This window comes from Clinocottus analis, unplaced genomic scaffold (assembly GCF_023055335.1).
Source record: "Clinocottus analis isolate CAN_PGR_092001 unplaced genomic scaffold, fCliAna1.0.p SCAF_29, whole genome shotgun sequence".
NCBI classification, from domain to species: domain Eukaryota; kingdom Metazoa; phylum Chordata; class Actinopteri; order Perciformes; family Cottidae; genus Clinocottus; species Clinocottus analis.
The window spans coordinates 2,278,782-2,298,493 of NW_027176031.1; the positions used below are offsets into that span (position 1 = coordinate 2,278,782).

General features: G+C 40.4%; 1 protein-coding gene across 3 annotated transcripts in view; it reads left to right on the forward strand.

Moving 5' to 3' along the window:
* The window catches only part of nlgn1 (neuroligin 1), a 282,136-nt gene that overhangs the window by 48,242 nt on the left and 214,182 nt on the right, over positions 1-19,712 (forward strand). The gene's annotated exons all lie outside the window — the stretch shown is intronic.

Genomic DNA, 19,712 nt, shown 5'->3' on the forward strand with positions numbered 1-19,712 from the left:
TGAGTGTGTGTGTGTGTGTGAAGGGGGTCAGACAAGGGCTCTTGTACCTTAAGATGCTTTAGCCCCCCCACATCCCTCTCTTTTTTTAAAATCTCATTTTCATCTTCTCTACCTGCTCCCCTTTTGTCTGCCTCTTCTTCCTCATCGCTCTCATCATGCACGCCTTCCTTTCCATTTCTCTCTTCAAGTCTAACCTATTAAAGTTTGTCCTTCCCCTCTCAGGAGTCAGCACTCAGAGGGCCAGTTAGTCAGTTAAACATATAGCCATACATGTTCCTCCGATCTATCAGCATTCACACTGTCTGTCTCTGGCTTGTACTGACAGATTATTCAAATCATTGTTATCATTTATTATAAGACAATATAATTATCCATGCTTTGTCGGCTGGCCTCTGCATATCAGACGTGTCTGACAAAGTGAGCGGCTGAATCATATAAGAGACGGGGAGAGAATGCTTAATAGCGTGGATGAAGCGTAATGCACTGCTTCGTGCTTTATGAAAGGTTTAGATTAGAGGAGAAGAGAGAACCGTGCTCTAAATCCAGCAGCCGTGGAAGGCTTAAGGTGTGAAGAGAGAGGGAGGAGAAGCACGGCAGTCTGCGCAAGATGCAGACCGAGATAAGATACCAAAAATAGGATGGGATGAGCAGAGATAGATATTCTGACGGAGATCGTGTTGGTGAAGATTAGTATTTAATAGGAATCTGAGCTTCCTTTTAATCATCTCTTTCTCTGTATTTAGCTTGGAACTCTGTGTGTGCGTGTGTGCGTCTGTGTGTGGTCTGATGGAATAGCATCGGTAAATCTTGGTGCTTACAAGTAAGTCATGTCAAGTAAATTGTATTGATACAGTGCATAACACAACCCACAAATGTGTTGCCTGGAAGGCCTTTGCAGTCTGGCCTTTGACCCTCTGATGAAAAAAAAAATGTTTTCATCGATATTCACCCGACTGCATTAGTGTGACTTCATCATGAGAGTTTAAGTGGACTTTATGAGTTTCTGGTGACATGTGATGATTAGAATTTACTGATTACTATCTGTCAGTCCTGGAACACTAATGTGCTATTGAAATTCATAGTAGAAACAAGAATGTATTATTTGACTTCCGACCATAACTTCATGTATACTGTAAATTAACAAATTGGCATACCTAATAATGTACAAAACCATAATGTTTAAAGCAACTTGATGACTCTCCAGAACTAACAGACAGAATATGCCATATCATTAATGTGCCAGAATGGATGGACACTGCCAAAAGAGCATTAAAATCAGCACAGTGGAACAGATCTCCGGTGCATTGGTTCACTGAACTAAGAAGCGAACCGTCACAGTCAGAGCCCTCGGTGACAAAGTTTGTTTACCAGATAAATACATGGGTGCTAAAGTACGTCAGACACGATCAAACCCCTCATGCTACTGCTATCAAACTTCTGAACTCACCTCTGCAGCGTCAGTTGTCATTTCAGACAAGCCACTGCAACCCCCCTCCAGCCCTTCAGCTCCAGTCTCCATCACATCAGGGCCCCGTTCGGCTCCACATCCCATCATTCAGATCTACGTCACAATGGGGGGCAAGCCAAAGACTTCTGCCATCTTACTTTGTTGGCCACCGTATTATTGACTGTTCATGAAGTCTCTCACACCATGAGTACTGTGATGACTACGGCCATCCTGTCAATTCAGTTTATTTCATCTAGCCCCAAATCACAAATACAAAATTTTGCTTTGGAGGGCTTTACAATCTGTACACATAATATCCCTGTCCCAGGACCCGGGGGACAAGGATGTCCTGGGACTGCGATCCATGGTATCCCCTGACATGTTCTCTGTCACCACCGTGACGTGTAGTTCTCACTGAAATGTGTCCACAACATCATACATGTTGGTGCAATATACTACCTCTATGAACTTTGGTTTCCCCTCTCGATTCTCATCAGTCAGCTCTTTACAATAACATTGGGTCATCTTTTTAAAAATGTATCTATGTTAAATTGAGATTGTCTTTGCAAAAAGCAGCCCAGCCCCGCAGAGGGGCGTCTTGTTACATAGCAATGCACATGACACATAGTACATAGTACAAATGGATTTACTAAGCTATGTGTTACAAACATTATTCCCCATTGCATATTGATTCCTTGGACATGATGGAGTAAGAAGTGAAATAACACGTCCTGAGCATTCAGCAGCTGGGCACCTTCTATCTCTCTCTCTCAACACAACACATTGATGTTAAAGGACCAGCGGCTGGCTAAAGCTGTGTAGTAGTCACAGTTTTAATTGTGTGTTTGAACTTATGAACTGAGGCAAAACTACTTGGTAAGCTTTTGGATGAAATCATAATTTGGGTGGAAATGCATACCTATGTCTCATTTCAATGTTAAAATAAGCCAAGACTGACTTTTGGTGACATAAGGGACACAAACATGGGCTCCTGGGTGAAAGTCATGTGTTTGTTTGACCTGCACATCCACCCCGAGAGTCTCCCTTTGGACTCGGGCACCTGACGTCCTCCTTTACCATTATTACGGCCACTACAGGACGCCGCCTGACAATAACCGTGAATATGAATCATAATAAGCTGCTCTCACAGATGACCTAATCAAACCTTCTTTTGTGGGAGGAGAATCTGATATGAACACAGCAGCACTAACACCCCTGCATCACACTATCCACGTCCGTAAAGCCGCAACAGCATCACCAATAGTGTGATCATAAAACACTGGTGCCATCTACCCCGCAGAGTTAATGATCAAATATACTCATTACTTGACCGTGGATTCAATACGTTGTCAACATTTGGACACAGGGAAGAGACGGCAGGGCATATTGTCTATAACTAGACTTATATAATTGTCAGTGTGACGGAGCGAGCAAATAAAGACAACCCTGTTAAAGGTTGTCATACTACGGCCATTAGCGAAGCCAATCTGCCTTTTCTCCGTTTGATCACTGCACTGATTATTATGCCACTATCGATGAAATGGAGAGGAGATGGGAGAGTCTGCGGACGTTCACTAAGTTTGAGGGGGGCACATGGGCATATTACATGTTACACTCCCGCACAAGGAGCTGCGCTGAGGCTGCTGTGGCCTTTAAGGACTATTTTGAATACATACTTTAAAGCAGCGGTCCCCAACCTCCTGGCCGCGGCCCGGTACCGGTCCGCGGGTCGGTTGGTACCGGGCCGCACAGAAAAAATGAATGAATTTTTTTAAAAGTTTTTAAAAAAAAGAAGTTTTATTTTGAAGAAAAAAAAAAAGTCAGGAAAATGTTTTATTTTGAAAAAACACCAAATACACCCGTCTCTGCATCTGAGCCTTTTGACATATCTACGTTACCCCGAAAACGAAAGTTAAAAGTCTGCTTCAACTCTGCTGGTATTCTGGTCTAAAATCAAGGCAAGATAAGCAGTAAACTGGACATGGATGTCTAAGTTACGGAGTAGACCAGATATAAAGTACACACGTTAAGTGTCTCCCTTCACTCTGACCCGGCTCCTTGCAGAGAAACTAGTTCTGGCCTCCCACTAATTCAGCGTAATGGTGGGTTGTATATTTATGCACTTTATAATTGCTTTATGCCGGTTGTATCATTTTATTACGTCATATTTATTACGTCATATTTATAACGTCATATTTATTGCGTCATATTTATTGCGTCATATTTATTGCTCACACTGTGAAGAACAGTCCGGTCCCTGGCGTAAAAAAAGGTTGGGGGCCGCTGCTTTAAGGCGTTTGTTTAAAGTATGCGTCGCTCTTCTTTGGTAGCTTTAACTCTTGTTCACATAATTGTGTTCATGACTGACTTCCTGTTACGTTCAAGCATTCATCCCTCGCTGTCCTTTAGTGCAGTCAACACAGACTAAGATTGAGATTGTTATATAAAGACTAAAAACCTATCTTTTGAGTCATTATTGCATAATATTTTGTATGATTAAATACAGTGTTTTTATGCTATGTTTTAGTATTTATAAATTGTGTATCCCACTTATTTGACTTTATTAACATTCTACTGTTGAACCGTGATTACTTTATACAGAGTTGTTATTTGTAGTCGCTCCATCTTCTCTACATTTCTTGTCATTTCATCTTTTTAAAACATCCTGTTTGGGTAAGTTAATTTGCAAAACATGTTTGATTGGATACGATTCATTTGTAAGATTATATATACAATAGATAGATTGCACAGCAATTTGCAAACTGCTACACGTGCAATAATTCAAAGATGTAATTGTATGAGCCAAATATACGATACGTTGGGCTTGTTAGACTCTGCCTCCACACACTGCTTCTTTTGAAACTTGTGTATGGAAGATCATTCTTCACCTTGTAAAATAGTAGTTTATCTAAATAATCCAATGTCAAGGTCCACTTAGCAGCTTTCTAGAGAGTCTTCAACCTCACGAGGGATGAAGTGTATTCACAAGCAGACACAGATGACCTGCTCTCTGTCTTCTGAAGCCTTTTACACAGGGGTTTATAGTCTGGTTTATAGAACATATTATTACTAAAACCATGGAAAAAGCAGATTGTTTTATGGCCTTTATATTGAGTTTTTTTTCTGATTTATGGAGTGCTACACACAAATATCCAAAATCCCTCAGTAAAAACCTTTGACTCTAATTTGTGGGACAGTTTCATAGAGATATCTATGAGTTAATGTCTTAACCCTATTCGCCATAAGGTCATACTAAAGGGCAGCGTACGGTCAGATTTCCCCTGTCACTTCATTAAAAACACAGTTTTTACTCAATATTGCAAATGAGGATTTTCTTCACGTCACTGCAGAAAAAGCAAGGAAAACGAGAGTCTCATGCTCAACGTGTGATCCTCAGATAGGCAGAGCGTGGGCTCTCTGATACGGCTTCCATGGCAACAGCAGAATTACCTGTAGGATGGTGTGTGTGTGTGTGTGTGTGTGTGTGTGTGTGTGTGTGTGTGTGTGCATGTGTTTGAGAGGGTAATAGGCTGTTCATAGGGACTCAAAGTGTCTCAGCCAACACACAATGAACGTGTCATTCTCTTTTCACCTGCTCATACCACCTTAAATCTTATCTAATTCATTCATATGCACTGCTGCTTAATGATTAACAGTATAGTCTAAGTGGATGAAAACACATTAAAAATCTACAGACCAAAACAAAAATATGTATTCATTAAAGTCACATGTAGCTGATTAGTTGATCTAAATGTGTTAGTCAGAATAGAATAAAAACACACATGGATGCCTGACATAAATTAAACCTTGAGTTATTGTTATTGATACATACTGAATGATTAAGCTATGGTGTCTGACAAGGTCTTGAACTGTCTTTCCTTTAAGACTGAGATGCATTGAAACTTCTTGAAGGTCTTATATTGTCTGTTTAATTAATACAGGTAGAGTTGTGAATACAATATGTGTCGTATGCAAAACATAATCGAGCGAGAGGTCCCCGAACAATTAGTTTTCTGCTGTCATTTTTTTTTTACTCTGCCTATTTATAATTATTTCAGATCTTTATTAGCATATGCTCAGAAACCGGCGGAGCTCTTTCCTTTCTACTGGTCTCTGATTCAAGTCCCGGCTGCATTGTAAGGGGGTCAGCTCTGACCAGCTGGTGAGCCCTTCTGGTGTCGGTGAGCCGGGAGGAGGGGTCAACTTTGTCTGTCGTGTTTCAAACCGACTTATCCTATTTATTCTGCCTTTAAAGCTTCACTGAGAATACATGTTCATGTTGGCAATAGATCAAATGACTATGTGTAATGTGGAAGGTGTCAGGCAAAGTGACATTGCATCATCAACCAGCTGCTTTACTCTTTGATTAATGTATTGAGGTGGCATTTCTCTTGGGGGTTGGTGGAGAACAAAGAGGGAGCTAAAATGAAGTGGAACATTGAAAGTATGTTTGCCAGGTAGCCAGGACCCAGCCCTAAAAATGATGTTCCCATATGATCAAAATCCTGGTAAATGGCGAACAAAATGTCTCTCTCTTCTTTCTCTTGGCTTCTGCAGTGACTGTGGCTCATTGGTGAGCAGGGTTGTCCTTCAACCAGAGGAGCGGTGGTTTGATCCCCGACTTCGCTGGCCCATGTCGATGTGTCCTTGAGCAAGACACTTAACCCTAAAATTGCTCCTGTAGCTGTGCCTACAGATTATGAATGGTTGATATACAATGCTTTACGCTATATAAGTACGGGTCCATTTAACATTACCATTCTGTTTTTGGTATATCATAAATGGTCCACAGAGGGAATGGGTGTGTCCACATGGGACTTTCACTACTGTCAGTGTCCCGTGTGACTCCACAATTCACTGTTGCCTTATTATAATTTACATCAGAAACTTAAATGTTTTACTGAACTTTACCAAGTAAAATGTGTTAAATGTACAACATGAACCTCATGTTTAAAGCTGCAGGAGGCTGAGTTTCAATCATCACCACTCCAGATGAATATTAATGCTGCTGAATGTGTAAATAAGCAACTATTTTGCAATGCTGTAATGCAATGATCTGCCAATATTTTGTTGACAGCCTGATACACACATAAATACATAATAATTAATGCAGCTTCAATGTTCCAAAAAACTTTTAAGTAGTACAAGTTGTGTGCTCAAACTAAACCAAATTGGCCTTTTCAAACAACAGCATTATATCTAAATTATGATAAAGACAAAAACCTATTTTGTAGGATTTGTAATTTGGAATGTTAATTTTAATCCAATAAATTATTATATAAATTTGCTCAGACTATAGTAAAACTCCCACGAACAACACGTCGAGCAGGAACTCTTCCCCATCAGTCATGACTTTATACATGTGCACATGAGGGTGCGATCACTTGAGACACCCGGAGCACCCGGAGCATTCTCGTACAGTGGAGGGCAATCGAGCCGGCGAGGCAGTCGATGTGTAGTGCGGTGCATTCTGCAACGATTTCCTGCTGCTGTTTTAATGTATCTATAGGACGGGTCGATGAGCACGCCGGGAAGAATTCTATATTTCTGCCTGATGAACTACTAAATCATCTCAGGGATGGTCGACTGAGTGAGAAAAATCCATATCCATTTTACCTTTTGTCTTTCATTGGCCACTGCCTCTCAGGTCATCAAAAATAGACGGAGGAAAGAAAGGGGGTTGGGGAGGAGGGGGGGGGGTGATGGTGGGCGAGAGAGCGTAGCTTCCCCCAGAGAACAAGCAAGAGATGAAACAAGAGAATTATATGTTGATCTCAATTTACTAAAAAGTCAAAGGCTGTAACTCCTTAAACTATACGACGTTTCATTTTGTGGCGCGTGTAGAATATATTAGACCTGACCAATTTCCATGCTTCCATGTCACTGATCCTGGAAGCACTTTAATCTTCACGTATCTGCAGTTTTATGATGCATCTCTTTTTAAATATTGTATTTTATTGTAAAAGTTAATGGTTGCTAGAGTCCTCCACGTACTAGAAAAGGGATTCCCACTGAAGCTCAACTCTGTTCTGGAACACTGTTCACTTTGTTTTAAGGTCGTTAAGAAGAATGTGAATTACTGGCCTGTGAATATTATTTGAACAATATATTAGTGTGAGCACCGGACCAACCATCTGGACCCTGTTGACCCAGTGAAAAGACACACAGATACAACAACATGGTCATGGTTTCACTTTGTTTAATGCAAACAATAACCACTGAGAGTAAATTAAAATCACATTATATCTTTAATTATAATCCATTGTAAAAGAAAGACAAGTATTTACACTATTGGAATCATTATACACCATGATTCTTGCAAATAATGTCATTGATTAAGCATCAATTATGAAGAAGTATGACCTAAGATTATTAACCTAATAAAATGTTTTATGAAGTGTTACAATTAAATCACTATATCTATGTATATGTGCTTATAACTATAAATATCCAGCGCCATAAGCAGATTATAATGTATCATATGTGTATGTGATGGTATGGAAACATGATGTTGTTTACACACTGTCAGAGTTGAGCCGTACTTCTGCTTTGCGGTGCAGTAATCGCCTTTATGAATGCAGCTTTACGTGAAGGCTTTGACATGGAGCTCGTCTGCACACACACATCAAACAGATGTTAATCACTCCTTCGGGTGTAAGCAGGAGTGTGTGCAAGTGACAACGTGATGAACCAGTAAACTCAACGTGGTTACACTCTCTACTGTTGCAGAACCAACTCACCACACGTAATCTGGGCTGGTTAGTGAAGTTGTGGGCTCCATAAATAACTGTCCAATCTCAGCCCAGAGGAACAGACAGGTTGAGGTAAGAAAGAGAGGAAGAAACGTGAAGCAGATGGAGGAGCACTGATTGGCTGTAAATGCTTGTGCTTTATCTTTTGTCACTAATGAGGGTTGCTCAGGCTAATTTGCTTCCTATTAAGCCAGCGTTTGGGAAATGGCCGAGAGCCTCGCATTATGAAGACCCTGAGAGAAGCCAGTGCGTTTGCATCTACTAAAACCAACAAAAGAACATCCGTTAAGTGAAGTACCGCCATTGTCTGCGGGAGTGACACTTTGTCTCTACATCTCCCTGTAATCCTCTTTTGCTTCACTCTTCCATGTCCTTGGTGTGTCGTTTTTCAGTCCCTCACCTCTGTCGCCTCGCTTCCTTCCTCGCCGGCTTTTTTTCCCTCCTCACTTTCTTTATCGTTCGGTCTCGCTTCCTCTCCGTCACTTTCTCACCTCTCACTCTTGCCCGCCTGTGCCAAATGTCTTTTTATCTGTCTCAGCAGAGTTTGTGTGTTCGGGGAGCGTTCAGAGAATATATTGGTGAAGACAAGACCAAGAGGAGAGCAACACCAATCTGCCTGGAAAAGGAGCTGGCAGAGTCATAGTTACTTTTCTGTGTTGTGCTGTTGGACTCCTCCTGCTTTCTTTATCTTTACCTCTCACGCAAATATACATTGTGTGTGTGGATTTGATAGCTGTGAGGGAAAGTGAATGTCGTTGCCCTGACCTGCCATTCTTTTTCTTTGCCATTATTTTTAAAGCTGACAGTATTTCTCTCTCTCATTTATGTTACATTTACTGCCACAAATGCAGATTGAAACTGTTCATACCCTATCACGTTTAGGATACAAATGAAATGGATCCAAAATATGGAACAGAAACAGACCGGCAATACGTGGCTCGTATATGAATTACACAGTATTACTTTTTGTAGTACAAATCCTGAAAGAGAAGAGCCTGAGACGTTACCACCCAGCAGTATGGAGGTAAATTAGGTCCACTTTGACAATACAATGCAACATCTATGTGCCAATAATGTAACAGTGAAATCCCCTTTTCTGATACTTTAGGAACATGTTTATTAGGGTTGGGAATCACGAGAGGCCCCACATTACAATATTAGCAAGATACAGAAGTCACAATATGATGCTATTATGAATTTGCAATACAGCCAGTATTGCATTATCAAACGTTGCGATATTGCAATTTATTATATTGTTCTTAACAGCTAATTAAGCAAGTTTGTCAACATCTGTTTTATCTAAGAAGATAAAGTTTTAACTCAGTTCATCTCACGCCAGTCTGTTTCTAATAGGCTTTCTAATAGGCTTTACAGCCTATTTTATATACTATTATTATTCTATAGGGGTGATTTGTAAATAAATACACAAATCAAATGTGTAGCAAATAAAAGATGGTATTTTTATTGATGAAACATTCTTAACATTACTCATTTTAATGATTTATTATTAGCTGCATAACGCTAGCAGCTGATAATTCATCTCTTATATTTAGAAAATGATGTGAAAAGAACTGGATTAATCACGAGATAGATAGAGAGAGTACACGAGATAGATAGAGAGAGTACATTTGAACACATCACGATAGCGTTGTAATTTACTTTTGCTCTTTTCGTGGTTATTTTGTATCCAAAAACATACAGTCATTACTGATCCAAAGTACTTTTTTGTGTTTCTTCTGAAATGTTTTGTTGACCATACATATCATAGCTTCTTCAATTATTATGTCTATGAAAGTGTGATGCTTATATAACCGCAGTCTAGGCCAAATTATAATTTAATACCTACATTTGTAAATGCAATATTACAAGTTTGTATCATAAAGATTGATACTTGGTGTTGATGTATTGATACAATATTGCCATGCAAAATATTGTGATGCTATGCTGTATTGATTAACCTCCCCCACCCCCTCCCACAGTATTAATGTTGATGCTGATAGCTCTGTACCCCTTTTTTGTCCAAATGAAAGGTACACTTTTCCGATATTATGTTAAAGGCTGTTTTACAAGTCAACTAATCCAAATGATCTAATTGGTAGTGTCTTGATGATCTTTTAATCAGCATCAATACTTAATAATGCAAATCTTCAACCACCCTATTTCAGGCTTGCTAACCAATTGGCTTTGGTTCTGTTCAAGGCTCTTTCGTGGCAGGAGGTCATAATGTACCACATTGGTCTGCAGAATATTTGATACAAAAGAATGAACTGCCAGATTCTTGGCAGTCACTTTTTCATTCAGCTGCACTGAGTTCATTCAGCTGCACTCTTACATCAGTAGCATCCTCCGCCCCAACATTCTGCTTTTGCCGTTCCTCTGTTCTTGCTAAGAGATCGAAGGTGATTCATCTTACAGTTCTATGGTTCAGCAGTTATTTGACTGGCGGATCCGGTGGCAGGATGAGGTGAGAGAGGGAGGAAGAGTCGGGGTGAGCAGGGCACCACTTATTGACTTGACACGCTGTAATTGCAGTACTTACATGTTGGAGCTTTGTTTGAATAATGATTGATTTGAATGTGCGAAGTCTTCTACTTCACATGATCCTATATAATGCTGAGCGCTCTATATGGACACACCACATAATCTGATAAAGATGATTCTTATACGTATATCAGCAATCTGATTAATTTGAAAACTGTTAATATGTGATTTAGTGACGTGTAAATTACGCATTATATGTATATTCATTATTTATACATGCACAAAATTATATCATTGATCATATTACATAATGTTTTTTACATTAACATAACATTTCCTCTGCAAACCGATAAAGGTCAGAAGATGTGGCTGAAAGCTCTGGAAGATATTTAGAAAGAGACTGTTATAGACTGGTATGTCTTTTTTTCAGTAATTTGCTGATGTTTTTGGACGGCAAGGGACAGTTCTTTATCCTTTGTATCATCCTAAACTCACTTATTCACCAGCAGTGGAAATAAATCTGTGAAATAGAGCGAGTGGCTGTATTTCAATCCTGTGGATTCAACTTATAGTTGCAATTCCTAGCGAATACCCAGTAATTTTGAAACTATTTTGAATGTGTTATTCCATTGATTTGGGATTGCGGCCTGAAGTGGCAGTGCTCATTGAGCCAGGGATCAGTTTAAAAGGAGGAGGAGATCAATTAGCCGCGCCTTCCTGCTGACGCTATTGACTGATATCCAAACAGATGGCATTGATCGGACTGAGGGCTGAGCTGTAGCGTTTTCTACCCAACCCACTGGGATGGACACCATCGACCATTAGTCACAGAGAGGTGAGCCAGTGGCTGTCAGGAGGAGGAGGAGGCTGGATTACACTGATTTATTGCTGCTGATACTTGTCTTGGATTAACTATCTGATCCATTCTTCTTCTGGCCCACCACTGATCCGTGTACAAGCAGGGTCCTCGTTGGTGTTTTTCCATTGTCTCACAACAGACATGTAACTGGTAGAAACCTGCAGCTCTGCCTTCAGGGAGCTGCTTGGGACATTCAAGCTGAGCATTCATTTATTGCAGTAAAGAAGGAACACATGGAAGTAGATGAATGTAAATATAGACCTTTTACAGCAACGTTGATTAAAATGTATCTGATTCCCTGACACAATGTGTCCTATCTGTGGATTGTTGAGGAGATAGTGCTGCGCTGCCAAGCCTTTGGTGCGTGTCTGAAGATAGATGAGCAAGATTTGTCATTCAGCCGGTGCACCTATAATTACACAGAGGAATTATGGCGGTGCACTCAAATTGCCCACTGAATATTAAGCAGAATTGCGAACACTTGGATTCATTTCACAGGTGCTTCACACTTAACCAACAGCTAATTGGGTGTTGGACACAGTTGTTTTTTCCCCTAAAGAAAGCATTGGCTTTGAACACATCACTTGAGATGAGATGAGATGTCCATGAGTAAGAGCTGGAAGAGAGGGACGGCACTATCCCCATCGTCCACTCTTGATTAAAGGCAGCTGCATCCATCGTTCATCCACATACTGTGAGTGTTTACGCTTAGTGTTCCTTCACCTTTTCTCAGAACGCCGTGGGCACATTGTGTTAAAACACTCTTTGTTAAACATACCAGTGTGTTATACTGAGATATAACATACTGGAATGAGATGTATTGCATGTAGCTTTAGGGACGTATGTAGCTTCAGGGAAGTAACACATTATGGCAGCGTTTTTCTCCATGGTCAAGATCGCAAACAGTGAAAGCTGTTAGAGAGCACATCACATCTCTTCTCTTTAGCCTTCAGTCGTCTGTAAACACTTCTGCCTGAATTCTCCAAAAATTGTGTTTGTGCAGTTGATTTACCATTTCCCCATATTTTCCATGTGGATGCATCGTTGGTCGGAGCTGACTGCTCAGGGAGGAGTGACTGTGTGATCACATCAAGCGCATACTCTCATGTAGTTTTTTTGTTTAGTTGCTATGATTTACCAGGGTGCCAAGATTATTCGCACATCTCGAGAAATGAGTGGAAAAAATGTCTATAATGCATTTTTAACATCTGTATTATGTGATAACATCTTGTAGACATTGCCTTGAGTTAGTTAGGGAGTCACAGGGGAAAACAGGCAGGAGACAAATATGAAGCATAATGTTTTTACTGTTGCTACGGTTACCTGCGGTTCAGTGCATGGTGATTTATATTGGTGGTTGAACTGTTGACTGGAACCTCTTTGAGATGTCCTGTTTGTTATATGGCTCCGGTCTCAAGGCTATTTATCTAGCTTATCATGTCAAGTGCATTCAGTTGCCAGTGCACGTGTATCTAATGTCCTTGCAGACCAGGGGTTCAAGGCTTTACCAATATGAGTATTTATATTATTTAGTCTAACCTTTTTGTAAAATATTGTATTAATTGCAGTGCTGTATGAGACTGCATTTGTTTCAAAGGTGAACTTAAATGTAAAATGTTGTCGTGCACATTTGTGATGCTGCTCGTCTTGTAAAAAAATGCTGAAATCTTCTGCTGAAATATACATTAACAAAAAGGAAACGATGAGCAGCAGCTTGACGAACCAGCAAACAGAGAACAATACATCAGCATTCAGTCCCCCAAACTGTGGCAGTGTAGATAATAAAAGCAGCCGGACCTAAAACAACACAGTTTTGTGTTGGTCCTGTTTGCTTCTTGTCTTTTTGTCATAACAAAACAACATCTTCCTCTCTTTGACTTTATCAATTCTAAAGCTCTATCTCCTCTGGATGTCTGACTGCCTCATTATCCCCCTCCCTTCCTCTCTCCTAAGCCTTCCTGTTTTAAAAATACAGAGAACAAGTGAGGAAGGAAAGGATGTAAAATGTTCCTCCAGGGTGTTTCCTGCTTTGCTTTGGTAATGTCTTCTGCTCCTGCTGTCAGGAATCGAGTTTGGATGTTAGGGCAATGATTTTGTTTTTAATACTTTAAAGAATAGGGATAATACAATATTTTATATTTTTGTGTTGTCGACAACTCTCCTGAAAAAAGCGAACATTGTGTTCGTTCGTCTGTTGCTCTCAGACCAAACCTTGTTGGTTCCTTAAGAAAATGCAAATCTTTAAAACATGGATGAACACTTGTATATTTTTAGAGGACAAATTTGCAAAAGCAGCAGGGCACTGATGTTTTGTAGCAAATGTTACTCCAACAGAAAAACATTTCAGCTGCTAAGGGACTCCTTTCAGCTTTTGACATACACTTTTGGTATTCTATTGAGTATATCTAGCAGCAGGACAATGTGTAATTGACTCAAAATAAATGTCGGTGTGTGTGTTCATGATAATAACACGATATGTCATCCTGTGCAACTGCTTTTTATAGTTTGTGAAAAACAATGGCGCTGTAAGGCACAAATAACATATATCAGGCTTTGTATGGACAAACAATAGTTTTTAGGAATGTGGGTTTGGTTCATTGTTGGCACATTTCATGTTGCATCAAGAAATTCGAGACTAAGAAAAATATATAACATCATGAGACTGAACATTTAGGTCTTTCTCTTCAGAACAATGGAGGTGGTCTTATCCCTCTGGCCCCCTCCACCTCACTTTGTCATTAGCCATAAAACCTTTCAAAAGATAAAGGCAGGTAACCTCTCATGCAGAATTTGACTATATTTTGTCTAGATGGGTCCTCACAATTTGCAAAACTCTTGTGTGAATGATAGGCACTGAGCTGCTACAGTTAAAGGCCGTCCAATAATTTGACCTCCAATAGTAAAGTTACAGTTAGGCATTAACCTTTGAGTGTTAAGGTTCAGCATTGACCTTTGGATATTAAGGTTAGGCATTGACCTTAAATAATTAAGGTTGGGCATTGACCTTAAATGGTTAAGGTTCCGCATTGACCTTTGGATATTAAGGTTAGGCATTGACCTTGAATAATTAAGGTTGGGCATTGACCTTAAATGGTTAAGGTTAGGCATTGACCTTGGATGGTTAAGGTTGGGCATTGACCTTGAATGCTTAAGGTTCCGCATTGACCTTTGGATATTAAGGTTAGGCATTGACCTTGAATAATTAAGGTTGGGCATTGACCTTAAATGGTTAAGGTTAGGCATTGGCCTTGGATGGTTAAGGTTGGGCATTGACCTTGAATGCTTAAGGTTAGACATTAACCTTGGATGGTTCTTATAGTTAATGTTAGGTATTAACCTTCAAGAGTAAAGGTTAATCAATGACCTTGAATGGCTAAGGTTAGGCATTGACTTTGAAAGGCTGAGGCGGCAAGTGTAGTTCAGTGTTAGAGGATTGGGGTCTATGTTGATGTGTCCTTCAAGTCACTTTGTCAAATTGCTCTGGTAGCTGTTCCTGCAGTGAATAAATGATTAGATTAGAAGGTGGCACCTTGCATGGTAGCCCTATGTCATTAGTGGTTGTGAATGGATGATTGACATGTATTATTAAAGCACTTTTCGTGGTCAGAAGACCAGAAATAGACTATAGAGTCCCTTTCCGATTTAAGGTTAGGCATTGACTTTGAATGGTTGAAGTTATGCATTGAGGTTGCATAGTCAAGGTGAGGCATTGACCTCCAATCGTTAATGTCGATAGGTCATTTTTGCCGATCTTGGTTTATCATCTCAACATGACTGACTTATGAATTTGACAATTTTTTGGGACCAAATGTGTCAAACCCCATTCACTGCCCTGACTCCAACCTGCTCTGGTTTTGCTTTCCAATGTGAGTCTCCCCCCACACTCCTTCACCCAACACACACACACACACACACACACACACACACACACACATACACCACCCCAACCTCCATCCTGATTTAGAGCGCTAGCAAGAGCCGAACCTGGGACGGATTGATGAAATATTGATGAAAAGCTAAGTGTGTGATTTGTAGCATGGCATCAAATCTGCTCTTCCCCGGTGCAGTGAGGGAGGGAGGAGGGGAGACAGAGAGGCAGAGACAGCAAACATACAGAGATGCATTCACACACGCACATGATAACAAGAGATTGACAAAGTATGTGTCACTGATATGTCTGAAAGCATCATTTTGCAGTATGGTAGGACATCTCTTTGAAAGTACTTCTATAATGCTATCATAGAAATTAAACTCTATTTTGTATACAGTATATTCTACTGTCAAAATATTTTTTTCGTTTTTGGTCTAAATTATGTCAAAGTGGGTTATATATCTAATTTGATTATTGTAGAATTACACTTTTGCAAATTAATTGTGGTCAATAAAAGCCAGACCAGTCTGTATTTCAAATGGAACATACTCAGATGTGAATAGTTGTTGGATATATTTCATATCGTTGAAAAGGTAAATGTTCCAAACAGCTTTTGCATTCCAGGAAGTGTTAGTGAAGAGCCAATACTCTGCAGTCTGTGGATGACTTGGACTCTTTTTATTTGTGTGATGAATTTAATCTCACTCTTTATTACGCTCCTAGGCTTTCACTTGGAGTATTATTTAAAGTCGTATTAAAAGCATCATCTACCTAGGTGGATGGATAGTCACAGTGGAATACTTTTAGAATTATCCTCAGTGTCACTAGAAGGGTTTCTCCCTCCCAGCATCAGCACTACTTGTCCTAACTAAACTCTGTGTCCCTATGCTGACTCATCCCAGTTAGTCTGTTTTTCCTAATGCACCTAAGTACTTTAATATTCAAGCAGTTACCGTATGATACAATATAATTTATCCTTGTGACCCCACAGCAGTGCAACTTTGCTGGTAAACACTGACCATAGATGATGCTGATGTGATTGTAGACAACGAGAAGAGCAGACATTCTAACAAACAGAAACTAAACCACTGAAGGAATATTTTATCATTACATTTTTCAACGTCTGTTGTCTTGAATTCTTAAGAAAACCTTTTCCTGAAAGCCTCCAGGGCAAGCCTGAGACTGTTTACGCGGAAGTGTTTTAAAAATAAAGGCTTTAGCCGAGCATTTGGGAGGTCGTGCGCATACCCCTTGATAATGGGTCATGGATCATACTGCATGAGTTGTGTGAGGGTTTGTAAACAGATGTTATGATGCAATTTAGCTATTGTGAAACACTGCTTTACACATTTAATTCAGTTCACTGAGACTGTTCTATGTTTTCTGATTCTCCATTCAATGGAAGCTTGAGAGAAAAACATTTTTTTTTAAGAATTCAAATTAACCCAGTAAGTACAAATGGTCATGTTCTAGGTATGGGACTTCTTGAAAGACTGCAGCTTCGGTTACACTCCCAAATGAACAGCTACACAAACAGCTGTGGATTCCACAGACATGTAGTTCTGTTTGAATGCAGTCTCCTTGGAGGACACGTTCCCCAGCTGAGCAATAGATAGCTATGCTACCCTTTCTTAAATGGTGGCAGTATGGGCTTTCCTAGACAGGATCATGCTGTCTCAAAAACCCAGCGATTAACAGATGTCCACACATACATATGAAGACAAGCCGACCCTGGCAGACCGTCACATACTCACAGACTCTTGTTGATAGCATAGGTTCTGCTAAACTCACTGAACGGAAAGACCCAGACCATAGCGTACAGTACAGGCTGAGTGTCCACCGCATGGATATAAACGTCTGTCACTGATTTAAAGAAGAGCCGAAAGATCTACGCCAGCATCAGCACAAAGTACACGCTCACCGCTGTTCTCTTTTCAACCACAGTCTTTTTTACTTCTTTTTTCCACCTCTTCACTCACTCTTCTTTTATTCGAGCGAAATGCTAATGCAGCCAGAAGGCTCTTTGAAATTGAAATGATGTGAAAATAGAATTGCATTGGCAAATGAGCTGTGTTTGCTGGTCCCGTCGGGGCCAGCATCAAGCCCTTTGAACGTGCCTCTCCCCCGACGAGAAGGCCTCGTTCAGGGCCGCAGTCTCTTCAGCACTCCCCTCCCTTTTCACGTCAGCTGGAAAGCTCCCAAAGGAGCAGAGATCACGCTGAAGCTGATTGGGATGGAGTTTCTTTCACACATGTGCACGCACACACACATGGATATACACATAGGCACATCTGCAGTACCCTCATAACTAACTCAATGGCATGCATAGGTTTCCTCCTGCACAAAAACTCATATGCATATGTTTGAAGTTCACATGAACACAGATGCATTAAGGAAGTAAGCTGCACACAGACACAGACACAGGCACACACACACACAAACACAGGCACATTGATGTTCAATCCCAAGCATAAATGCACAGTTTAGGAAGCACAGTGCAATCATACTTTGTTAGACATTATACATGTTGTATGTGCAACATGTATAATGTATAACGGCACAGTGGGTTTCAAATTTTTAAAAAAAGAGCAGAATATGAATATACTAGAGACCAATATTGTGTTTGTAGCAGGCTGTAAACATGTTTGTTTGTGATCTAAGTTTGGCCATCTTAACATGAAGGTCAGTGGGGATTGACTCACTACCCACCCAATGAACTGCCGTTTTAGGCACTTCCTCATTGGCTTCATTTCTCAGCCTTAAACAATGACGTTATGAGACACGCAAGGAGGTCTTGGTAGATGATAAAACATATACAGATTTTCACCTAGAACATCACTGTCTGTGTCCCGTGTGAAAATTCAAATGTTTTCTTTTTTCTAAATTTTAAGTATGTAAGTAAGTGTGTAAGATACAGTATTAGTTTGTACAGTCGTGTACACGCTTATGCTGTTTAAGGTTGTAGGGTGGTGGAGTCAATCCCAGCTGTCAATGGGTGAAGGCAGGGTACACCCTGAACAAGTCGCCAGTCCATCACAGGGCAGACATAGAGACAGACAACCATTCACGCTCACATTCACACCTACGGGCAATTTATCGTCCAATTAACCTGAATGTCTTTGAACTATGGAGAGAACGCATGCTGTACTTATTGTATGCAATAAAATATACCTAAGCAGCAATATTTGACAAGTAGGAAATGTGTTGTTTTTTATGTTTATGATAATACATCTGCATTGTCCTAAAATGTATAAACAATATGGGCTATGGGTGTGATGCCCTCAACCACTCAGTCAGCCCCTCCTTGCACATGTATTCACTGTGTCATTTGAAATCCAGTGTCCTGGAGTACATAGACAAAACAATTGACTGCTCTGTGGTTGAGGAGTGGACACTTGCTCATACACACCTTTCTAAAGAAACCTGCCAGCGTCAGAGAGAAAATGTCCGATCCACAGACAAACACACATTCACCAAAGACAGACACTCTGGAGAGGAGTGGGGAAAGCCGATAGATGGAGAGAGAAGGAAACCGAGAGAGGCATGAGAAAACGAAGACGTGCGTCGCTTGAAACATGAAGACAGAGGAGGAAGTGTTGAAAAGATAATGTTTGAGATGACAGTCGTCCCAACCCTAATCCCCCTGAATCTGCTCTCTGCTCTCTGACACAAAGCACACTTCCGTGGAGCGGGCGCAGCTTTCCACTTTCAACGCACAAAAGGAATACATGAGAGCATGCCTTAGCGCCGTAGTTATGATTAATGAATGCTCCAGTGTTATGTAAGAGGAAGCGTCAATACTATCAGTCGTCCGTTAAGCAACTCAACAGAGAGATGACACTTGCCTGTCGCTGTAATTGCATGTGTTTGAGAGAATGGACACCTCACTGGGCTTTGATTGAAGGCTGAGCAGATGTTTACTTCCACAGTAAGTTAACTGTTTCTCATTCGCCACAATGTGAACAAGCCGCAGTCGGCACCTCACTGGTCTCATCTCCATTTCATCCTCAGTCCTTTATTCTTGACTGTTTATCTCTTTACAATTGTGACATTGAGCAACAAAGGAGTGACTTTCCTCACCTGAATAATAACATAATAACAGCATTTGTATTCCATTTACATGCTTCAGTGTCATCCAGATGACATGAACAAAGTCAGAAGTAGCATCACTCTTCGTCCAACAGTCAGACAGTTGGTTTACTTTACTCAATACCAGAGTCCACACTAAGACACTCATTTGACGTGGTTCAAACAAAGTGCTGCATTTGGTCTGCTTAGACCGGTTAGACTGGTATGAATGCT